The sequence below is a fragment of the Gorilla gorilla genome, chromosome 9 (assembly GCF_029281585.2).
Source record: "Gorilla gorilla gorilla isolate KB3781 chromosome 9, NHGRI_mGorGor1-v2.1_pri, whole genome shotgun sequence".
In the NCBI taxonomy this organism is placed as follows: domain Eukaryota; kingdom Metazoa; phylum Chordata; class Mammalia; order Primates; family Hominidae; genus Gorilla; species Gorilla gorilla.
The window spans coordinates 122,815,182-122,841,033 of NC_073233.2; the positions used below are offsets into that span (position 1 = coordinate 122,815,182).

General features: G+C 44.2%; 1 long non-coding RNA gene across 1 annotated transcript in view; it reads right to left on the reverse strand.

Moving 5' to 3' along the window:
• LOC134759299 (uncharacterized) overlaps positions 1-25,852 on the reverse strand; it is a 243,671-nt gene that overhangs the window by 100,362 nt on the left and 117,457 nt on the right. Inside the window, exon 2 of the long non-coding RNA XR_010135406.1 lies at positions 3,082-3,187. This is a non-coding gene — a long non-coding RNA (uncharacterized lncRNA). The remainder of the gene's footprint in view (positions 1-3,081; positions 3,188-25,852) is intronic.

The following is a 25,852-nucleotide window of genomic DNA, read 5'->3' on the forward strand; positions in this document are numbered from 1 at the left end:
TATTAAAAAATATGTATATATCATCTCCTTATCTTTACCCAGAAGGCTGTGAACTCCTAGGGACAAGGAATAAACACTGTCCGCCTGTCATAGTCTCTGGCAAGTAATGGCCTTAGTCAGTGCCTAAGAAGTAAATTATTTCTTCATATCTATTCATTCAACAAATATGTATTAAATATCTACTCTGGCCCAGGCACTGTACTGACCATGGAGGACACAGGGTGGATGAGAAAAACCAGCCTCCATGGAGCTTACCTTCTAGCGGGAGACAGAGGAGCACAAATATATTGTCATATAATGAATGTCAGATGTCAGGGAATGCCCCAAAGATACATAGTGCAGAGTGGGAGGAAGGAAGCTCTATTTTAGATGTGAGTGGCCAGGAGATGGTCACATTCACACAGAGGCCTACGTGAAGTGTGGGAATGAGCCGCTCTGAGATGGGGACTAAGGGCATTGCTGGCAGAGGGGAAACAAGAATGAAGGCCCGTCCTGCGCAGGGAGCAGTCCTGATGTATCTCAGGACCAGAATGTATCTTTAGGCAGCTGGAAGGAGAATAGGAGAGTGAGAGGAGGTGAGATTAAGGGGACAGATGGTGCAGGGTCTAGCCTGCTACGAGAGGAAGCTGGATTCTATTCTGAGGGAGAAGACAAGCCACTGAAGTCTTCAAGTAGGGGAATGATGTGATCTACTTTGTTTTAATTCTGCCACATGAGAATTAATTCAATAGGATCTAGAGGGGAAACAGTGAGAGTGGTTAGGAAGTGCTTCCTAGACCAAAAAGATGTTGATGGCTTTGACTTGGGTGGTCATGCCTTGAACTGCAGAGATAGGAAATGTAGTCAGGTCTAGGATACAGTTGACTGGCTGTTTTCAAGCTGCGAGAACTAGGCAGGCTCTTAGCTAGAAAGGAGGTTAGTGCTGAAACTAACAATGTTCACTTCCCAGCAACACGATGGAAATCTGGGCCAGGCATGACATATACAGGATCACAGCAGACAGACTGGTGGGAGCAGAGCAGACAGACCTGTGGGCAGGCCCTGGGTATCTGGCTGTTGCCTGGAGAGAGGTGGGGAGGGAAGAAGAGGGAAGCTAGAGGGCACCATGAGAACTTAGCCCAGGGTCCACACTGCCCCACCTCACATTCTCCCCAAAGCCCCTCACCAGGTGGTACGGGGGCTGGATTCTGGCAACAAAAAGTGCTGAGACCTTCACCATGGCCCCAGCAGCTGCTGTTTCTGCCCGTGACCCTATCCATAGGCTGAGGACAAGAGAAAAGGAAATCATAGCAGGAATAAGATCCCACCACCACTCCCCAGCCAGGTCTTGTTCTCCATCCTGCTGATGGAGGCAGGAACGCAGAGTTACATCCTTGGGGACACAGGACACCTTCTGTCATCTCCTGAGCTCTCTACAAGCAGCTGGCTCTACAGTTTTCCTGTGGGCCCTGGCCCCGTGCTGGCCACCAAACTTCAGAGCTGAGCACTTCTCCCCGAACCAAGGCCCTACAGCTCCTGGGTGTCACTTTTATTTACTCGCTGTTACCTATGCTGCCAGGGGAATGGCCACTAAAGTGCTCACTTAAGGATCTGGGAAGATTTATTCCACTTCCATCTTAGTGCTCATTAAAAAGCATGTAAAAAAGGATGCTGGGAGGTGATCCAGAGCTGATTGAGCCAACAGAGTGCAGAACGCTGGCACAGAAACTGCCTGGGGGGGATTTATGACCACCCAACCAAGGCCAGATGGCTCTGCCCAGCAGTCAGGGTCCTCGGAAATCTGGACGCATGTCCTCAGCACCTTCCCACACCCACCCTGCCTTATGACACCTCCTTTACCAAAACCTTTTTCTCCCAACCAGCCGTTGTCTCCACATTCTAACTCCCACGCCACCCTGCACCTTTTCAGCTGAAGTGTCCGCAGCTCCCCCAAATCTTCTTGCGACCTGCACAGTACTCCTGCTGTTAGCAAGGTCTCTCCCTAGTCTGGCTCGTGTAAAACTCCCTGTGGTAGGCAGAATTACGGCCACCCAGAGATGTCCACACCCTACTCTCTGTAACCTGTGAATATGTTACCTTTCTTGGCAAATGGGACTTTGTGGGTGATTAATAAAGACGTTGAGATGGGGAGGTCATCCCAGTTTATCAGGGTGGGCCCAATGTAATCACAATCTCCTAAGAGAGCCAGAGAGTGGGTCAGAACAATGAGCTGGGGCCGGGCACGGTGGCTCATTCCTGTAATCCCAGCAGTTTGGGAGGCCAAGGCAGGAGGATTGCTTGAGCTCAAGAGTTCAAGACCAGCCTGGACAACAGAGTGAGAGACCCCTGTCTCTACAAAAATTTTTTAAAAATAGCCAGGCATGGTGGTGTGTGCCTGTAGTCACAGCTACTTGGGAGGCTGAGGTGGGAGGATCCCTTGAGCCCAGGAGCCATGATCATATCACTCCAGCAGGACTCTAGCCTGGGTGACACAGTGAGACCCTTTTTCAAAAAAAAATACATACATAAATAAGAGAGAGAACCAGAGGTTGGAATGATGTGTTCGAAGCTGGGGCAAGGGGCCATGAGATAAGGGATGCAGCCAGCTTCTAGACCCTGGGGAAGGCAAGGAAACAAGTTCATCCCTGAAGCCTCCAGAAAGAATGCAGCTGCACCAACACCTTGATTTTAGACTTCTGACTTCTGAGAATGTAAGGAAAGAGATATGAATTGCTCTAAGCCACTAAGTCCATGGTCATTTGCTGTAACAGCCATAGGATACTAATGTGTTCTCTCTTTTCTGAATGTGCTTCTGCTACTCATTTTGCTACTTCATCACATTCTGCCTCATGTGGTTCCCCAGACTGAGCCCTTGTCTCCTCAACTGGCCTGGATGCCCCAGGAGTCCAGGGAACACAACTTGCAAAGTGTTAGCACATCGTCAGGGCTTAGCATGGCACGTAAGAAGCATTCAGCAAATACCTGGAGACGGGACCCGATCAAATGGGAAGAAGTGCCAGGTAAGAACGGGAGCCTTCAAGCCGCCTACAGATGCACACATTGCACCTTCCTCCCTGCCTGGCTTGCTGAACATGTACTTACGGTTGAACATTTTGTTAGGGCTTCTGTGGTCCAGGCAGAGTGCTAGGTCTTAGGTATATGATGGAAAGCTGGACAGGTGGTGCCCCTCTTACAGGAAGCAGACAGGCTAGTGGGAAAGACAAAGAGACAATATTAATGAACTGTGCTGTGGTGAGCTACGGAAGCACCTGGAAGAGGCAACTAAATTGGTCTATGGGGTCATGGAGGGCTCCTCGGAGGCAGTGACTTTTAAGATGAGATCAGAAGAATAGATAAGAGTTAGGTAAAGAGAGCTAAGAGGGTGATGAGATGGGCACAGAAGAAATAATGTGCAAGACAATACAGACGAAAATTTGTAGACACTCATATTCACAGTGGCATTTTTCACAATAGCCAAAAAGTAGAAGCAACCCATCTCCATTGACAGATGAATGAAGAAAATGTGGTATAATGGATTATTATTATTATTACTATTATTATTATTATTGAGATAGAGTGTTGCTTAGTCACCCAGGCTGGATTGCAGTGGCGCGATCTTGGCTCACTGTAACCTCTGCCTCCTGGGTTCAAGTGATTCTTCTGCCTCAGCATCCCAAATAGCTGTGATTACAGGCACGCACCACCAACACCCAGCTAGTTTTTGTATCTTTAGTAGAGACGGGGTTTCACCAGCCAGGCTGGTCTCGAACTCCTGACCTCAGGTGATCCACCTGCCTCTGCCTCCCATAGTGCTGGGATTACAGGAGTGAGCCACCATGCCCGGCAATATAATGGAATACTATTCAGCCTTAAAAGGGAAGGAAGCTCTGCTTTATGCTACAATAGGAATAAACCCTGAGGACATTGTGTTCAGTGAAACAAGGCAGACACAAAAGAACAAATACCACATGATTCTCCTTATATGAGAATAGTCAAATTTATAGGAATTTATAGAAAGTAGAGTGGTGGTTGCCAGGAGTTGGGGAAAGGGAGGAATGAGAAGTTAGTGTTCAATGTGTCTAAAATTTCAGTTTGGTAGGACGAAAAATTTCTGAGGATGGATGATGATGATAGCTGCACAACAAAAATGAATGTACTCAATACCACTGAAATAGGCTCTTAGAATAGATAAAATGGTAAATTTTATTATATATATATGTTGCCATAATTTAAAAAAATAATTAATATTTCAAAAGGACATATAATCAAAGGAAGAGGCTGTCACCTATGGACACAAATAACTGTAATCATCCTTAAGCATCTTCCACCTATAAAGATAAATAAGATCTGCTTCCTGTCATGGAAGCCCGGTAGCTTAGGAAGGAGAAATCACATTAGAAAAAGGCAACTTCAGCTTGGAAGTCCACAATTCAACCATTGTAAGAGTCTTACTTGTATCCACCAAGGCCTCAGTCTTCCTTACTTCTGGTGTCTCTATAGAAGTACCCCCCAGCTAGGCGCGGTGGCTCACACCTGTAATCCCAGCACTTTGGGGCGCCGAGGTGGGTAGATCACCTGAGGTCAGGAGTTCAAGACCAGCCTGGCCAACATGTTAAAACCCCGTCTCTACTAAAAATACAAAAATTAGCCAGATGTGCTTGCATGCACCTGTAGTCCCAGCTACTCGGAAGGCTGAGACAGGAGAATCGCTTGAACACAGGAGGGGGAGGCTGCAGTGAGCTGAAATCAAGCCACTGCACTCCAACCTGGGTGAGACAGAGTGAGACTCTGTCTCAAAAAATAAATAAATAAAAGAAGTACCCCCAAAGAGCTGGGGCGCATCACACACAAGCCATGCTGGTGGCTGTTGATCTGTGCGGTCTTGCCCTTACTGCTCGGTAGATCTCTGGAATTTGGATGCTTCCAGCAGTATTAGACAGTAAAGCCCATGGAGCAAATTGCCGGCTTGCACACAGCTCTGGGTGGCCCTAGGGCAGTTGCACTCTCTTCAGTGGTGCAGTTATCAATTTCTATAATGTCTCTGCCTGCTGAACTCCACTGATTACCTCTCTCTATAGCTGGTGGGGAAATCAACACTTTTATGGCCCAGCCCTTTCAGAGGGGGCCCAGAGCAGAGGGGCTGGGACACGTAATCACTCAGGAGTCCTGTCTCCTCCTTTCTCTCACAGGAGGCACAGCTTCACTAGAGGAGGTGGAAGGTGAGAAGATGCAGATGGCTTTCAGTGCAGACTTACTCTGCTCCAGCGTCCTTGTCCTCTCCACACTTCAGACCCTGGGGTTGCACCTAGCTTACTCTGGCAGATTCATTACTCATTTATGGAGATTTCTTTCTATAAGTTTCCATTTTTTTCTTCTTTCTGTGGGGACCCCCTCCCCATTCAGTCCATCAGATGTATCTATGAAACTCTGAATTCCAAATAAAGGTTCAGATTATTTCCCATGGAGCCTCTGGGCCCAAGAGAAATCATAGGATGTTGCCTGACACCTGTAACAGGGTCCCTGGACATTTTGTGACAGAGTGATTTTCTCTGCCCAGAGCACAGAGAAGATCTCTAGGGGAGTGTTGCTTAACCTCAAAGTTGTCATATTCTAGTCTCAGCCAAGCCATCCTTTTACACCAATCTGTACTACAATCTTATAAGTGTTTTCCTAGCACTTTTGAATTACATGGTACAGGGGAACAGAGGCGGGAGAGATTGCTTCTGTCTAGGGGAGGTTGTTTAAGAGAAAGGAGTAGGGACAGGGTGATACCAACACTCCTTGACATCAATTGAACAGTATGCATGACACCGCAGAGCCCTGCTGTCATGCACCTCATTATTGTACACACTCATACGCTCTGCAGGCAAAACCCTTCCTGAATATAATGAGGGCATGCCACCAGAAGCAGACAGCATGGGCTGGTGGGAGAGTGTTGGAAGTGGAGCCAGTGGACCTGGATCACTTCCGGACACCACCCAGTTCCTTCATCCTCTCAGCACTCGGATGTGACTCTCTCCCGGAGAACACATCCCCACTAATATCTTCACGACCTTCCTTTCAAGACCACCATGAGTCAGAGGAAATGCTTTCAGTGAAAATGCTTCCAAAATTTTCTAATGCTTTTACAAATATGAAATAAAAGGAATAACAAAACAATAACAGAATATTCATTATAAAAAAGAATAATGATGAAAACTCAGCATAGATGAGTGGGCCTATGACATGGCTGATTACCATCTTTCAGTCAGCACGTTGTGGATATTTGTCAGGTTCAGAGAAGCCTGAGTTTTGCAGAAGAAGGTCTGAAATCCATATATTAAATGCCCATTTGGATGGTGGGTCAGGAAGAGCAAAGGATGTGTCTCACACATAGCTGTCAGGTGTCCTGAGTGACATGAACATCAACTCATTGTGCTCATTGCCCCATAACTTGAAAACTGCCTACCTTACAAAAGTAACGTGAAAAAAAAACACCAAATATATAGAAAACATATAGAAAAAAACCCCACCAAAATACATAGAAGGCCAGTTCTAAATCCTAATACTGGGCTTCTAGAACAGGGCTCTAGATAGAATATACAGAAGGCCAGTTCTAAATCCTAACACTGGGCTTCCAGAACAGGGTTCCTCTAAGAGCAAGGACATGCTCCCCATCCCCTACCCCTCACCCCCAACACACAGGCTTGAATCCCTCCTCTCTAGTTTCCTCCCCAGATGTCCTGTCCAGGAGAGACTGCCCCCACTCACTGCACTGTAATGCAGAAATCAAAGGAGGCTACTGGGAGGGAAGGAGACTCACACCGTACTCAGCTAAGTGAGAGAGTTGTTAACAGGGAGGTCGGGAAGGTCAGGTAAGCTGAGCAGGCCCCGCGTTGCCATGGAATTTGTTGAATTAGACACGGAACAAGGAGATGCTGGTAAGATGAGGTGACCCTGGCTGCCTGAGTTACACACTCTCTCTGCCAAAGGTGCACATATAGAGCTCTGCTAGAAAATCACCTGGCCTGGACTTCTATTTTCGCTTATAGGGATTTGGGTTCTGGGGCTGGGGACGGGTGGGCTGTCCTACGTCCAGGGGGAGGAGGGAGAAGATCCAGATGGAGAGCCTAGCCCAAGTTCCTATACAGCATCTGGGTGGAAATGGGGAAATCACGGCAAGTGGGTTGAAACTAAGAGTCAGGAGCAGGCTAGGGCCTGTGTGAACAGAAGCAAGACTGGGGAGGTGTGGACAACTGGTGAGGGATGCACTGCAAGCTGTGCCTCTGCTGACTGTCGGCTACAAAGTGTGGGGCTGGGTAGGGGTGGCTTAAGGTGCAAAGTCCAAGTATCAGGGCCCTTCTGCACCCTTGAAACCACTTACATACATTTTTAGTTTTCTCTTTTGTACCACTCCTACCCCAACCTCCTCATAGAACATTTCCCTTGCAGCTCATCTAGTGAGTTTTCACAATTAGCACCCATTTCTCAGATCTGCTTGGCAAATGGGCCTATAGTTGGATGTGGAACTCATCCTCTGGAAGATAAATCAGTTCCCATATGGGTGCAACCTCATGCTTTATCACCTTCTTTCAACATGCAATCCCACAGGCAGGATTTTCATGTAAGCAGCTGGAAGTGTTAGTACCCGAATACTTGCCCAGGTTTTCATGGAAGAAGAAGAACTAAGCTGCCCCTAGAAAAAATTTGGGTTGATAAAAGCCCATAATGACACTTGATTCAAGGCATGTATTGTGTTTTATTATTGCTGATATTAAAGCACAATAAGCAATATTCTAGTTAATTTATCATTGGCCTTTACCTTATACTTTTGCAATATTTGCAACTTTTCCCTCCAGTCCCCAGAGAAGAATAGCAAGTATTTTACTTTATTAAGCACTTGTGGACAAGATTCAGAAGTATAGCACATAGCATTTAGTAACTTCCCAGTGTTAGGATTTAGAACTGGCCTTCTATATATTTTGGTGGGGTTTTTTTTTTCATGTTACTTTTGTAAGGTAGGCAGTTTTTCTGGTCTAGGCATTTATTCCTTTTCCAAAAATCCAATTTATTCATCCAGTTGCTTTTTGAGCATATGTGATACACCAAGTGCTCTTCTAAGTACTGAAATTACAGTAAAACTAAAACCATCCAAAATCCTTGTCCTCATTTAGTATTCAGTCTACTGGGGAGGCTGACAAGAAACAGGGTAAATAAGTAAAAGGCAAATAATTAAAATATATAGTGTTAGGTGGTGGTAAGTTATTTAGAAAAAATAAAGGAGGGAGTGGGGTTATAAAACTTCAAGGGTGGGAAATAAAATTTGAGATCTTGGTCTGAAAAAAAAAAACAAAACTTTACTAAAAAAGCAACATTTGAATGAAGACCTGGAAGGAAGTGAAGGAGCTGGCCATGTGGTTGCCGGAAAGAGAACATTCTACATAGAGAAGCAAGTGCAAAGGCCCTGAAGCAGGAATGTGCTTGGAATATTTAAGAAACAACAAGGAAATCAGTGTGGCTGGAGCAGAATTAATAAGCAGAGAGCAGAAGGAGACCAGCTGGATCTGGCTGAGCTCTGTGAGTCAGTGTGAGGCTTTCACCCTGAGGTGTCTGGGAAGCATCAGAGGGTTTGAGCAGGATGGTTTTGACAGCTGTATTGAAAACAGAGCATAAGGGACCAAGAACAGAGTCAGAGAAAATAATGAGGAGGCTATTGCAATAATTCAGGAGAGAGGTAATGGTGGCTGGGACCAAGGGAGTGAACATGGGGGTGAAAAAAATGGTTAAGTTCTGGATATAGTTTGAAAATAGGACCGAGAGGCCTTTTTGGCAACTGAGATACGGTAAGTGGGAGAAAGGGGAGAGTCAAAGACAGCACCAAGTCTTTGAGCCAGAACAACTGGAAGAATGGCATTGCCATAAATTGAGATGCAGGAGAGCCTGGTTGAGAGGGAAGATTGGAAGCTTGTGTTTGGACAGGTTGGTTTTGTGAAGCCTGTTATAGATCCAGTAGGTCAAGGAGGCATAGATGAATATATGGATCTGGAACAGAGGAGGAAAAATGCATGGGGATGCATTGAAAGCCACAAGACTAGATGGAATCTCCCACGCTATGTGCGTGTAGGTAGAAAAGAGAAGAACTCCAAAGACTGAGCTCTAATGCACTCCAACATTTAGAGGTTGGGTAGATCAAGAAGAATCAATGAAAGTGACTTTAGACAAAGCCACCTCAAAGTTTAAAAGAAAACTAGTGAATATGGTGCCCTGGAAGCCAAGTGAGGAAAGTGTTCAAGGAGTGATTGACTGGGTCAAGTGTCACTGTTTATAGATCAAATAGTAGGTGGAGCAAGAAATTGCCATTATGTTTAAGGGGATCATTGGAGGTTTGATGGAGTGGTAGGAGAAAAAAATCTCCTCACTGGAGTGGGTTAAACAGAGAATGGGGGAAAGAAATTGGGGAAAGTGAGGACAGACAACTTTTCAGAGTTTTGCCTTAAGGGAAAGAGAGAAATGAAGAGGACTGCAAGAGAAGTGGGATCTAGGAGGATTGTTTTGTTAATATTGGATAAATTATGACATATATGAATGCTGATAAATGATCCAGAACAAAGGGGAAAGATGATACTTCAAGAGAAAGAAGGTGAGGAAGGGGGTTGCTGGAGAAATGATCAGCCAGGAGATGGGTTCCAATGCATGGAGGGAGCTATTGGCCTTGCTAGGGTCATGTGTAGCATGCTCCTTACTACACAAGGGGCAGAATTTATGCATTTATATGCAAACAATTTTTTACTCACAAGAGGGCTTTGGGACAGATAACTATAAGCAATCTTTAGCCACTGAAAAACCACATGACTAGAATCCCATGGAAGAGGGGAGAGGGCAGCATTGATTAGAAAATATAGTGATGATGCAATTTGAAATCAGGAGACAGAAATAAGTCTAGGATATAAAGCCTTGTGGCTCTCTATTAATGTCTTCCTACTGCCTTGGTATGAGCCATGGAACCAAAGCATTTCCCTATGCTAGGTATTAATCTAGTGGCCTAATTTAAACTATAGACCCAAGAGATGGGTTGTGACCAAGTACACAGTACTCCTTGGTAGTCTTTCTCTAAATACTTGCTAAAGGAATGGATATAAGCATGCAAAGAAATAAATGAATGGCAATCTTGTTCTTTATGCTGACATCGAGCTACAGAGGTAAGCAATTGCTCAATATATTTTGTCTGCCTTAGAAAAATATTAAATGTAAAATGCACATATAAATATAAAATGTAAAACAGTTGAAGAATCACAGGCTTTGGAGTTGGACAGTTATAAGTTTGACTCCCAGGTTTGCACCTCAATTAGATGCCTTCTTAAGCTATATGAGCCTCATCTATAAAATGGGACTGGCAGTACCTCCTAACTTACAGAGTTGTTACAAAAGTAAAATCAAACAAAAATATCACATAATATTCTAGTAAAGTTCCTGGTACATATTAGATGTTGAGTAAATGCTGGTTTTAAAACAACTCTGCTTAATGACCTTGTAAAATTCACCGCCTTCTCTTCTGCAGCATTTAACAATTTTTAGTTTGAGTCAACCCATGAGATGAGGCATTCCAGAAGATTCTTTCCCGCTGTGTAAAATACTGCTTGTTTCTTTGAAACATAAAACAACTCCTTCAATGCCTTCAGCCTCTTCCTCCCTCACTCCAATTTGGTGACTAGTTATTACATTTTGAGTGGTTTCTCTTTGTTTTTAGGTTTGGGCTTCTTTTTTTTTTTTTTTTTTTTTAACTTATAAGGTGCTCTTTTCCCAATGGCTATGAGATAGAAACTTAGGGATCCCGTTTTCCTTCAAGCCAAGCTTTTCCCCTGAACAGATTTATTGGAGACACTCCATGTAGGAGGAGTGAGATGCAAGGCACAGGGGTCTCTAACCACAGCCTACCCAGGCCAGCTTTGCTGCACCGAACAAGAGACAGCCACTAGGTCAGTGAGGGAGATTACTGTGTAGGGTTTCTTCACCCCCATCAAATTATGTGTGACTAGATGATTTGTTTGACATCTCCGTTCAGATGAGGTCAAGAACACTCAGCAGGGGTTGTTGTGAACATTAAGGATGTTCTTACAGGATCCTGAAGAGGCTTGTAGTGAGAGATGTCTCTCAGCAACCCAGGGCCACCTACAAGGCCTGGTAAGTAATCTGAGAGGAAATAAGCTTCTTAGGATCAGGATTCCCCCATGTTTTCAACAGCCAAGAAAGGATGGTTTATCTATAAGGAAGCTTTGGTGGCTTTGGTGGAACAAGAATGTGAAAAAACAAACAAAAACAAAAACAAAACTTCAATGGAGATGAGGCAAAAATCTATGCCAAAAATACCCGATATCAAAGCACTCTAACCAATAAAAACGGCAATTTTCAAGTTCACACAGGAAGCATTCCTTCCAGCAGCCCTGCCCTGCCCATCCTGTCACCTCCCACTATTACAAACATACCCATGAGCCCCCAACACCAGGAAACCACAAAAGGTTCCTCTCCTGAGATATTTATTAGGTTGATTGGTGCAAAAGTAACTGTGGGTTTTTGGTATTAAAAGTAATGGCAAAAACCGCAGTTACTTTTGCACCAACCTAATAGCTCTGCTCCATCTATGTGGACCATAATTTTTGCCTGGTATGAACATCTTTGTGGTCAGCATTCCCTAACTTTGATGCTTCCCAACCTTTTTTTACACTGGTGTCACTGCTCTTGCAGCATTTTGAGAAGTCCCCAAGAAGCCACTTAAAGCTGAGGCCAGCTGCTCAGCTTCCTGATCACCCCAAGTGCTGATGGGATAAAATATCTCAAAGACCATCACAACCCATTTCAACAGAATGCCCCAGTCGGGAAGCTCTCCCTGGCTTCTTCTGTCTCTAAAAATTTCCACCTGAAGAATGTAGGTTTGGAGAATGGAGTGAAACTCTAGAAGAAACACACAGAGTCGGTGGGACAAAGGATTAAGGCCTAAGAGAAAGGGGATCCCCCCTTTCTCTAACAACAGTGAAACCACAAACAATGTTTATAGAGTATTAATATGCATAGGCTTTAGGCTGATCATTTTACCTGGCTTATCCCAATTTTTGTAACAACTATACCTGGGAGGTACTGTCATTATCCCCATGATAGAAAGGAGGAAGCTGAAGCTTAGAAAGTTTAGGTAGGTAGCCAAAGTGATACAAATATCAAGTGATCTTGGTATTTGAAGCCCATAAGCTTATGTTCTTAACTAATTGACCTGTCTACTTTGTAAACAATAAGGGGAACATGTGGGGGTGGGAGTGGGGTGTGGTGTACATGAATTCCTCTTGCTTGATCTAGGAACTGACTCAGTTCCAGCCCATCTATGGGGATGAGGACCTGGAGAAATCCATGCTGGGAGGAGTCTCACCCTCTACAGGTAACTTCTGCCTAGCTTTTGTCCTCTTTGAATTGAGGAACGCATCTAGCGATCTTCCCCTGAAGCTCATTTTGAAGAGTTTTGGCAGGCTACATAGGTCTGAGAAGGATGGAAATGCATGAGTGGTTGGTGACACTCATATTCAAAATGCAAGGTTGTATTTTTTTCTTAGTAAGTACAGAGAACACAAATCCAAGCACACCTCTTACAGGAAATCACAAACATCAGATGCCTCTGCCTTAGCCCCAGGTAGCTAAGCTCCATCCTCATCATTCTATCCTCTCTAGCAACCTTCCCATTTTCCATCCTTCAAAGTAGAACTATCAGAAACAGAGGAGCCTTATCTCCTGTCTCACTGAATGTCAGACTTCAAATGAATACTACTCAGCAAGGCTTGTTCTTTCCATCCTGAGTCAGGATTTTCAAGGAATTCACCAGGTTTTCTAAATGAATACTTTCTAACCAGCAGCACCTGACAAGGTCAGGCATTGGAAGTCACGCATTCTCCAGCTCTTTCCTGCGTTAGATACACAAATTCAGGACATAGGCCTGGCTTCAAGTGACAAACTCATAGTTTATCAGCCTCTTGTGGGTAGCAAAGACTGAAGGGCTGTGTGAATCAGACCAGTGCAATCTCCCCTGGCTGCTGCCTGAGCAGACTTAGAGGACAAGGCCAGATTGCAGTTCTTGTCTCCAAGAAAGACCCTTTTTATGATTCTAGCAACCATCCCAACCAGTGAAATTGTGTATGTAATAGAGAATATTATGGCTCCTTGTTCTTCATCATCAGTCCATGAGGTACCTCTTGGTATTATTTCTGCTTATTCATCTTATATAAGATTACATCAAGAGGTCTGAAGTCTTGCTATATGCTAATCACAGAGGCAGCCAATGCCCATTCCTACGAAGGACACAAGCACAGAGGCAACAGCAGATAGTGAAATTGTGTGTGCATTCAAAGATTACTTACCTCCCTCCATTTGAGTGGGCACACAGACCATTTTAGGCTCTAGAGACCTCTCAAGATCATGCCCCAGTGCGGCTCTTGGGCAGTAGAGCATCCTGGGTTGTTTTTAAAGAGACAAGCAGCTGTCTCCCAATACTCAAGGATCACACAGCTTTGCTCCATCTCCTCTAAGGGCTGATCAAGAGGCTTAAACTGAAGCAGGAGGGATTTTAAGTTAGAACAGCTTTTGAGGAAGTCTTGTGAGAGCTGACTTGGAAAGGGTGAAGAACTTCATCTTGTCCGGAGGCTTATAGGCATGTCCACTGACTGTCCTTTGGAAGACTTTGAAAGTATCTTACCTGGAGGAAGTTGTTGTATTGAAAGTCCAGAGAAGGAAAGCTCTGGACCGCCCGTCGTCAGCTGTGGAGGCTAATGATAAATAAATACCAGGATGAAACCCTAATCAGTGTCAGAAATTTTGTGAGCTGAATTTCTTCGATAACAAGGAAGGGGCAGCCAGCTGGGGGCTCTGACTCCGAGAGCCCTCACTCTGGGCCTGTATTCCTTCAGCAGAAAGCACCAGAATGCAATTCCAGACTTTCCTCCTCCTTTGTCACCTTCTTTTTCTCCTACCTTTTGCTGGCAAATCTATTCCCTGGAGAACTCTGAAGCTAGCCAAGCTGGCAAACACCCCAGCCAGAAAGCAGAGCTGTAGAAGAGATCAGACACAGGTGATGTCATTTAGAGGACAGTCTGGGAATGCGGGCAAGGCCAGAGCGGGGTAGAAAGTGGAATATATCTAGCTACACCAAAAACGGGTAAGTTGCAATATGTCATGTTGGGTTTTTATGTGTCTGCAGAAAAAGACAAGTAAAATAACAGGTCAGAGGTAAGGCCAAAGTTCCTGTGTTCACAGAGATCAGGAATTGTCTGCAGCAACAAGGCAAGAATTTTCCTGAATCAGGTGAGAAATGTTGCCCCATCTATGCTCAGCCAGAATTCAGAAAGTAAATTTATGTTCTGCTAACAAGAATTGTATAAGGTCTTTGGAGTAAGTCTGTCTTAGAAGGAAAATGTTTAGAATTCAGTTCATGTCCCACTCTTGATGAAATATTCCCCAGCCCTTCAGGCCTCCCTGGATCTCTCTAGGGGAAAAAAGGAAGCTGGTTTTAGGGATTAGATCATAAACATAACTTCATTCTCATTCACTCACCACTCCCAATAGCCTAATAGCCTACAAGTCACTTCTATTCTCAGATCCCAACTCATAAACACACACACACACACACACACTCACACACACCCTACTTGTTGACGTGTCAACTACAGTTACACATAATATTCATGTAATGGTATTTTTGGTGTTATGACCCCTCTGGCAGTCTGATTAAACCCACAAATCCCCCAGAAAACTGTTTTGAAATACATAAAATTACAAAATAATAATTATATTAAAATTCAGTTTTCAAAATGTTTTTATTTTTATTTTTTATTTTTTATTATACTTTAAGTTCTAGATTACATGTGCACAACGTGCAGGTTTGTTACATATGTACACATGCGCCATGTTGGTGTGCTGCACCCATTAACTCGTCATTTACATTAGGTATGTCTCCTAATGCTATCCCTCCCCCCTCCCCCCACCCCATGACAGGCCTTGGTGTGTGATGTTCCCCTTCCTGCGTCCAGGTGTTCTCATTGTTTAGTTCCCACCTATGAATGAGAACGTGCGGTGTTTGGTTCTTTGTCCTCGCGACAGTTTGCTGAGAATGATGGTTTCCAGCTTCATCCATGTCCCTACAAAGGACATGAACTCATCCTTTTTTATGGCTGCATAGTATTCCACGGTGTATATGTGCCACATTTTCTTAATCCAATCTATCATCGATGGACATTTGGGTTGGTTCCAAGTCTTTGCTGTTGTGAATAGTGCTGCAATAAACATACGTGTGTATGTGTCTTTATAGCAGCATGATTTATAATCAAAATGTTTTTAAAACCAATTTAGAGTTTGGAAATACATGTGCTTTCTTATTAAATCCTCAAATAATATCTAATGATGGATCTTATTAACATTGTCATGACTATAAATATTTTGACATATCTGCAAGACCCATAAATAACATATCCATGATTTCTATTGATAATAAAAGCGTAAACACTGTTAATACTACTATGTATTGTTAGCTACATTCATATTGGCAAAAATGTCACATTTTAGTTAGAAGTTAGTGAAAATAAAGATGTAATTTTTTTTCCTCATTCAAGTTCATGGACTCTCTGAATTTCATCCCCTGACACCTTCAAGATCCATGGATTTTAGGTTAACAATTACCCTGACTTACCTAGCATATGTACTTACAGATTATATACACATTCATTCATTCTGTTTATAAACACTTATTCACCAACAATTCACACACAACTTTCTAAATCCCACCTCAAAAATACCCAACCAACATACTCACTAATATACACACACAAAACACTCATATACACCTGTGTGCTGGTAAGTGTTTAGCAACCAGCTCTTCAGAAATAAAAGACCCTGATTTGTAGAGTTTGCTAACTTCCATAACATAAATACTCCTACAATGGCCAATTTCAAATTATTAACACAATGTCACTGAACATACAGTTGGGAAGAGATGAGCAGTAACACATCATTGCATAGTATTTCCACCATACAGACACAACTGATGTAAAAAAAACCCTCAAGACATGGATAAGAGTAAAACGTAAAAGGAAGGGGTGAATTTTAATTATTTATAACCTTTATTTTTATTAATTTATTTAGTTGTAAGTATATACAATTTAATTTTTAATAATGGCTGAGTTTAATCACCAGTTTACAAAATCCCTAAATTTAACAAACAGCTCTCACGGGCCAGGAAAAGCCATCTCCAGCATGCCACTGCATGTGCCTTCATGCTTATATACATATCAGACCCTCAGGTTATTTTCTACATATACATCCAGTCACCCTCATATTCACCAATGTCCTGAACCCCTATTTATGAACATATGCTCCGCTAACACTTTCACTCATGCTCATCACCACAACACTTAAATCTGTCCTTTTTTTTTTTAGAGACAGGGCCTTAGTCTGTTTGCCCAAAGGTGGAGTGCAGTGATGAGATCACAGCTCATTGCCATCTCAAAGTCCTGTGCTCAAGCAATACTCCCCACTCAGCCTCCTGAGTAGCTAGGACTGCAGGCGTACGCTACCAGGCTTGGCTAATTTCTTTTGTATTTTTTATTTTTTGTAAAGACCGGTCTCCCTATGTTGCCTAGGCTGGTCTCGAACTCCTAGGCTCAAGTGATCCTCCCACCTCAGCCTTCCAGCATTGGGATTACAGTCATAAGTCACTGTGCCTGGCCTCTGTCCATCTTTACACACAAGTCTTCCGTGTATACCCTTGATATATAACACACATTGCTGCACTATACAAACATATTCACAAACTCACAATTCATAGACACCTTCAAACTCATATAACCCCAAACTTATAAACAAAATTAATACTGTAGTTATTACATTCTCATCCACACACACACCACTCCCATATAATCCCTACTTGCTAAAACACATACACCAACACCCCATGCACATACATAGCAAAATTCTTCAAACATGCCCATGCATACATCAAATCATTCAAATACACTCAAGCACTCATGTAACACTCAAGGTACATTCTGCATGCACATATTCAAATGCCTGCAATTTTTCTACACCCTCCAGTAAACACACACACAACTAACCTCCATTCATGCATATACACATTTCTTCACCTATACACATATTATTCATATGAGCTCAATTACACAGATCCCCCAATGTCCACCTACACATACAACCCACATATTCTTACACCCACCTGCTCATCCCCCACATACCCACACAAACACAGGAGACAAACCTGGCACCTCCTCCAGAGGGAAGGCCACTCTTTGGCTCTGAGAGCACCTTAAGAGTGCAGAGACCAGGACTGGCTGGGTGACCTCAGATGGGTGCATTAGGGAAGAGCAAGGCGGCAACTTGGCCAGAGAGCTCATTTCCTCTGCAGAGTGCAATCTGTCATTGTCTTCTCTTTTGTCTTTTGATTTCCGATTCAGTGAACTTCAGGCCCGATTACATCTGTGCCAGTAAAAACAATGAGACATGCTGGGACGTGTGGGTGGGGTGGCAGAGAGAATCAAGAAAGTTGTTTGTCGGGTGCCACTGAAAACAAAGTTTGAGTCTAGCAACATTCCCACACTGATGGAAGAAAGAGGCCCACTGTCTCCTACAGGCTGGAGGTTTGGGTAAGCATATGATGCATCAGGAGTAAGAATGCATCAGGAGTGTCTGCCACTTTTTCAAATACCTGGACTGTGGGTGCTGAAAAGACACAAAGAAGAGAAGGGAGAGCAGTGTGTGCTGGAGTTTTAGGGGAGGGGCCCTCACAGTGGCCTTGGCAGTGGCAGTAGCCTGCCATCCATATGAGCTGGGGGCAGTGGAGTCAGGAAGGCACATGGCCCTCTACTTAGAGTACTTGGCCCCACAGGACAAACGCTGTCATGGGACAGGTCAGGAACTTACGCATGAGAACTCATAAATGGCTGGTCACTAAGATGAGCCTGGAATCAGGGTCTCTGCATCAGGGTCTCTGTTTTTTAGCAAGGGTTTTTTTACCCCAGAGCAGGGACTCCATAGGTACTTGCTGCATTGAGCTGATAAAGGCTTCACAAAGGTTAGAAAGGAGACCCCTTCCCAGGGAGTCCAGAGGGCACAGCAATCCTGACCAGGGCCTGACTCAACTGCTCATGGCCCTGAGGCAGGAGGGGTTGGCCTTGCAGCCCTGACCCATCCCTGTGGGGTCCAGCATCAGTCCCTGGCTCCAACTGGGTCCATTCATTCCTTTAGCAGGATGACCTGCCCTGTCAAATGACCTGCCCCTTCAGGGTGGGGTGACAGGAAGAAAGAGTTTGGCTTTGAGGATTGGCTGCACAGATTAGCTGAGTGACCATGGACAATCCCAAACCTTTCTGAGTCAGAGATGCCTCCACTAAACACATAAGTATTCTAAATGGCCTTTAAGTTTTGTCTTAGTTTGGGGTACTGCTATATCAAAGACCATTGACTAAAGGGCTTAAACAACAAACTTTTTTTTTTTTTATCATAGTTCCGAAGGCTGGGAAGCACAAGATCAAAGCTCCAGCAGATTCTATCTGGTGAGAGCTTTCTTCCTGGTTTGAGGGTAGCTGCCTTCCTGCTGTGTCTTCACACGGCAGAGAGCAGAGAGAGAGGAAGCTCTCTGGTGTCTCTTCTTATAAGGGCACTAATTCCATTCACGAGAACTCCACTTTCATGATCTAATCACTGCCCAAAGTCCTATCTCCTAATATCATCACTATATATATATCAGATTTCAGTCTGTAGATGTTGGGGGATCACAAACATTCAGTCAATGGCAAGAATTCTTCTGAGGTTCTAGGACACATTACTGAGCAAGGAAGTAAAGTTAAAGCAGTTAAGAGCTACATTTTTTCATCTGTAAAATGGGAATAATAGGACCTATATGTCTTAAATTTATTGTAAAGATGAGATGAGATAATATAAGTGCCCAACATAGTGCCTGACCCAGTGTAAGCCTTATAAATAGTGGTTATTGTTGTCCCTTCAGAATTGAACGAAGCAGTGGATTAGGATGGGAGACATATAAAAGAAGTATGGAATATAGTCCCTGCCCTCATGTTGCATGCAAATCAAAATGAGCACAGGTCCTTGGGTATAGACATCTCTTTCCAGGCTATGCTAAAATCAGCTGGCTTTCAAATAATTTTGTACAAGGCACGCCGTGTGTAAAATATGAGAACCAATGCTTGCCTTTGGGCTTACAGTGTCACCCAAGAGGAGGACACAACCAAACTGATACCACAGAGTGGCTAAAGAAATAAGAATAGAGTTCAGAGGAGGGAGGGGGCCAGGAGGACTTGAGCCAAGCACTCAGGATGAGTAAAAACTAGACACACCGAGAAGAGAGCTCAGCGAACCACCTCCCAGGGACAGGTGGTAAGACTGTGGTCCAGCAACATGGAGAGGAGAACCTAGTCTAGCCTGGTTCATTTGTTCAATTGTTTATACAACAAGTCTTTGATGAAGGTGAGTGCTTTTTGACAAGTGCCACTATTAAACACTCAGGGTGGCGTGTAAAAATGAAAATGACATAGTCCTCGTCCTCAGGGGCATCTGCTTGAAAAGAGAAGTCAGACTCATACACAAGTGCCCTGCAAGGTGGAGAAGCACTCACAGAGACAAGTACAAACTGATGATGTACTTTGGAGGGAGTCACTCTCTCTAACTTGTCCCAGTGGAGCAGGGAGCAGCGGGGGGTTTGGTCAGGGAATGGCAATGATAACTCACAGTTATTAAGTGTTTTCTGTGTGCCCTAAGCCATCTCTCCATATTACCTCCTTTAATATGCATACCTGGGTAGGTGCTATCATTATCTCCATTTTACAGTTGAAGAAAAATTTTCAACAAGAATGGGGAAAATTGGTTCCCATATCTGGAAAGTCTAAGGTTAGAGCTGGTACAGTGGGGCAGAGGTTTCAAACAACACCGTCAGGGGATTTTCCCTTTCCTTGTCTGCTTTTTCTCTCTACTGCTGCGCTGCAGAGAGCCAGTGTTCCTACTGCCTCCCTGTGTGGCTCCAAGAGAGCACCCAGTCCCCTGCCCTGCTAACACCATTTGTGTGTCTGCCTAACCCGCAGCCAGGACTCACGTGGGTTGCACAGAGCCTGTTGAAGGCCCATTTGCTCAACACATAATGGGGATTAGAATTCATTAATGCACTACAAATTAAAGTATTAATAACGGCTGCAGAGTTTAAATGAGAGCCAGGGAAGGGAATCCGGCAAGGGGCCGCCCCGCCCGCATCTCCCACCTAGCTACATTGTTCCGGCACGGGCAATCCTGTGCTCTTTAATATGCTGTGACAGCCGCTGAAGTGACCCCAGACAATAAACAGGGCCTCCTAGTTAAGTATTAATCTGTCAAAAGAATGACCTTCATCCACTAAAGAAGGGATGTTTTTAAAAACCTCGCAAGTGGAGGAAGGCTCATTTGCTCGCTCATTTAGCATATTAAAAGGGTATTATTGCTACAAACAAGAAATCTAAATGAGGCCTGGGCAGGAGCTGCGGATAACACTCCTGATTAAAGGTGCGGGGTAATGATGAACACAGGAGGCTGAATCCGTTATTGTTCACCAACATGGCAGGACCTGGTTGCTGGGACGATAAGAGCATTGAGCCCTGGCTGGGGCCAGGCTCTCTCCATCAGAGAGGAGTGGAGCATGATGAGCCGTGGGCGGGGGGACACTGCCTACCTTCACCCTGGGACACCAGGGCTACAGGAGGGGTGTCTGAGGTGACATTCGAGGAAGGGAGCCCAGACAATTCAAACAATTCCCTAGAGTGACCACAGTCTCTGTTTGTGTCTCTCAACCTTTGACTTGTTTACTTCCAGCTTCTCATGTTTCTGTTGGTCAATTCTGTAGACAGCCATCCTTTCCCAAGAACCCAGGAAGTTCTCCCAGGGGCCAGCTCATGCTTAGTCTCAGGAGAAAGAGTTTAGCAGGGAGAGAAAGGATAGACATGATTCGTTTCTTTTCTTCTGGGGATAATAGCAAGGTCCCAGATGTCAGAGGGGAGGCTGGGTTGAGAAATTAGGTGTCTCTAACCTGTGACAGTCTGTCTAGGGAGGGGGCTCTTGGCGAAGCCATGAGCAAAGAGAGAAGAGAAATATGATTGAGGGAAAGAAACAAAGAGATACAAACACAAAATTCCAATGCAACAAATATCTGCGGGAAAAGGAGCTCTGCCATGTGTCTGGTTCCACAGTAGATTACATGGGAGGAGAGGTAACCAAGAGGTAGATCTTGCCCTAGGGACTTGCCCTGTATGCAGGGAGTCTGGGATGACTCATATGAAACCAAAAGGCATGAAATAAGGTTTGAAGAACAAGGAATATTTAGAATATAATAATGATTGATAAGACGAAACAGTGGCAAAATTAGAGAATTTAAAAGGAGATTTGAATTATCCTAAGAGCTAATGGCACTTAAACATTTATCTCTGGACTGTTCGCTCCTTGAGGACAGTGACTTTGTTTGGTTCATCTCTATGTTCCCATCATCCAGAACAGTTCCTGACACACACAGGATGCTTGTGGTGGGGACAATGCTATTTGTTCTCCACACTGCTCCCTCTTCCTGGGATAAAACATAGAAATATTTCTCAGCCTTGGAGCTCGCTTGGAGCTAAATTGGAAGCATATGACTAAGTTTTCACAAATGGAAACATGAATAGATGTTTGGACCTTCTGGTCCAAGGTATGAAGGCATGGACCTCACCTATCTCTCTCTTCCCTTATTACAACAGCTTTGGCAAGTATGTAATGAGAGCAGACCATCACACCATAGAGGGAGCCTGGATCCCTGAGTCACTGGATGGAGGGTGATTCTGATCAACCTACATCAAAATTTTCAGTTTGTTATGTTGCACTACTGAGATTGAGAGCTTTACTTACTAAGGCAGTAAGAGTTATTTATCCTGATTAATAAATGCAATGTATAATAAATGTTTGCTGAAATAATAAATGAATACTCTCATTTAATCCTCACAATAACTTCAAGATAGCTATTTTGATTTGACAGACAAGGAAAGGGATTCAGAGTTAAGAAATAACAGAGCCAGAAGTTAAATTTATGTCTTCAAATTCCTTGCTCTTTTTACTGTACTTGGCTGCCTTTCAAGAATATAGTCAGATATATATTTTATGTGAAATTTTACCAAAAGGTACTCCAGGGAAATAGAGGTTAGGGACTTTCCAAATGAGAGGCTCCCCTGGTTACCATTGCTGTTGGAACAGGGTTGTCATCTTAGATGCAGGTAAGGCCTTCTGAATTTCAATATCACAGTGAAGAGCTCTGGCCAACTGTGTTCTCTCCTTGGCATGGGGGTAGGATTTTTACTCCTCCATTTCCCAGCTCAGGAAAGAGAAGTCTCCTTCCTGGAAGCAAATGGTCAAAATCAGGAGAGACAGACCCAGGCTGACTCTTGCATCTCACCTTCTAAAATAGACTTATCAACCACCCAACAGTTTCCACAGCTCTGGAACCTGGCCTGCCTGAATTCAGGAAGTACGAAAATAGCTGAAGGCAAATACTAACAAGCTAACTCACTGAGAATCCCCTCTTCCACCCTGCCATTGTCACAAAGAAGGCAGAGAGTGAAGAGGCTCGGGCCTCTGCTCCAGGCCAAGAAGAGGGGTCAGTACAGAGGGAGGAAGGGAGGTAGCTGCTGGACTGGGGAAAAAGAAAAAAAAAATACCTCTGAGAAAAACTAGTAAGAATCAGCCATAATCAATAAGATTAGTTATCCTAGAGAAATCCAGGAGGGACTGGATTGTCCTCTGTCCTCATTCAGTGTCTCTCTCCCTAGCCCCCTGGGAGGGCTAGATGCTCAGTTCAGCTAGCAGAATAGACATTTACGGAGTTAAGACCAAGTGCCAAGCACAGTGCCAGGTGCTAGGACACAGCACTGTCTCCTAGTAATATGAGTAATGTGAGTAATATGTCCTAGTAGATATGAGTAAGAAGGGTCAGGGATTGGAACAGGGTGAGTGTCAGATGAAGCACCCTGTAATCCTGAGAAAATATTACCGCTCCCCAGGGTTGCTGCTAAACCACAGGGTGCCCTGGTGCAAAATAGAAAACAGGACTCCTACAGGAGTATCCAGCTCAATCTGTAGTGGACGCAGTGTTGCTCAGTGGCTCCCCTAGTGGCCAAATTCCCCCAAAATGACTCTTCTATCTGTCTCCACTCTCCATCCTTCTCTTGAGTATCTCTTTTCTCTTGGGACCTGCAGTTCTGGGAAATGCAAATCCATGCAGCCCTAGACATTAGAGCTGGACAAATCCAGAGACTGTTGTCACACTAATTCCCCATTTTAAAGATGGAGAAGCTGAGACCCAGAGAAGGAGAAATGACCTGATAGAGGTCACATTTTCCCAGGAGGTCACATTTTCCTAGAAGAACCAAAGTGATAACTCATTTGTGCCCATTAACATTTAAGCCAGAAAATATATTAAAGCCGTTGCATAAATTAGTCAATAGATGGGTTAGTAGAAGTGGGTTAAGGAGGAAAGGCAATGTCTGCTCCGACTGGACTGAGTTTAGAACATGACACTCCTGTCTCCTCCTAGATTTAAGCCTATGCTCCACACCATTTCCTTCTCTTGATTCCAATTGCCCTCGAATTTTCGCTTTTCAAGCAACCTGGACTCCTTTATGCAAAGACTATAGGGAAATTGGAGCCTTCGAGAGCTCCCTTGGCTGAGAAATTAGTCAATAGAATTACCCTCTCTTACTGTATTTATGTCAACGAAAAGTCCTGCCAATAGGGCTGTCAATGACAGACAAGATGAGTGTGAAGTAGTTGCAAGCTAGGGTCTTAATTGTGTGAGCTTCCCTTAAGGGACATGACATTCATCTCTGGAGCAATAAGCCTGGGTCATCTCCACCCTGCCACTGTTGGCTCTGTTCCCTTGCTGTTCCACACTCACACAGCAGACAGCCAGGGTGACAGCTCTTACATAGCTATTCCCCGAGGGTTTCAGCCCAGTTCAATTGTCACCTCCAGAATGCTTTGCTTGATCCCCAGTCCAGTCCCCACACTCCCAAACGTGTGAACATCCCTCTTACAGTGCTCGCCACGTCACACTGCCACTCTGTGCCCATGCCTTTGTCCCCCATCAACTCTGAGAGTATGACTGGTGAGGCTAGACTAAGAGCTTCTGGATAGCCAGTATATCCAGGTATTGTACCTGGGACTTCACCTGCAACATCACAACCCTGAAGGATAGGCCTTATGATCCCATCTTCGTTTGAAGAAACTGAGGGTTCAGAGGAGTTAACTTTTCACAGCTGGCAAGGGCAGAACTAGGTTGGAGCACTGGTCTGTCTGACTCTATCACCCATGTTCCTACACAGAGAGTAATCTAACTTTGCTACCCCAGGATATCCTACTTATAAGCATCCACAGTTTGAGATTGTCAACACCATTTGTGGCCTTAGTGAAAATATCCCCTAATTTTCTGGGATGCCCTAAACTCTCATATAACCTAGAATGGACTTGACTTTCTTTCTCAGTGACATCTACCTCTGCATATGGTCCCTCCTCTATCTTAAAAGCCCCACTCTCAGGTAAGCCACAGTACTGCTGCCTGGGCTGCCCCCAGCTGCTCAGCAGGATTGCACAGAGGACTTCTCTTAGATTCCGGGCCTTATTTCCTTAAAACTCTAGCCAGTTTTACACAATGCTGCCAAAGACAAGAACTGCCTTCAATAAACACCCAGGACAAAAATTCCTGCCATTATTTCTACAGATCAAATAGACGGTCTTACTTGCATGGCACTAACAAGATCCCAGGCTTCAGCTTGCTGTTTCATATAATTTGCTGGTATCTTGATTTATCTACTTCTCTCTGATCACTTCATTAATTCATTTACACTTTCACATTTTTTAAAAAGGAATTAAGACTCATGCTAAGTTTGGAATCATCTAGAAACTAACTCTGCTCACACTTTCTTCAGGCACCGGGAAGTCTGACCCCTTCCTTATGGAATTGCAAAAGCCAAGGGAGACATGCACACATCTGAGAAAAGGGGTAGGGCAAAAAGGACAGGGTGAGGGAGGGGAGGAGGACAGAAGCTGGGTAGGAAAGAGAAGAACATATGGAGTGAAGCTGCAAGTTGGAGGAATCCCAAAGGAGTGGCTGGAACAGTGGTCAGAGTGGTGAAAGTAAGAGAAAGAAGGCTCCTTGATGTCCTTCTAGCACGGGAGAAATACAAAAATAACAGGAGGCTGCAACCACAAGAGGCATGAAGTCATGAATTTTGGCTGATGAATTTCCTTTTTTCTGAGTTGGGAATTCTGCTCTGTCCTTGAAAACACTTTCAATTCAAGATTGGAGTGCCATGGAAAAAAGGGGTCTAGGAGAAGTGGAGACCGTCTCAGTCCATTTGGAAAGGAATGCCAAGAGGCTTTAAATATATGTGAGGATATTCAAGGAAAGATAAGAAGCTCAGGAAGAACTTGAGGACTGGAAATGATGCAATTGCAAAATATCTACATTTTGCTAACAGACAGGACTGTTCCAGATGCCAAAAAAGAAGCAGTCTGCACAGGTGATGGATTTTTCCCCTGGATATGGGAATCTGTGTCACAATTAACCTCTTGATGAGAGATTCCTCTCAATTAAGTTTTAGTTGACAGGTGGTAAAACTTGGACAACTGGCAAGGATTGACTGACAACTGGAGAAGATGAAGCCATTAATCCTTTCTCTGCCTCCTGGTTTATCTTCCTACCTCCTCTCCAAATACGCTTAGCCTCTGAATACTCATTTCCAGTGTCTCATTTACAAAACTTTCCCTGACCTCTTTCCCTCTTCACCCACCTCCCATTTGGGTT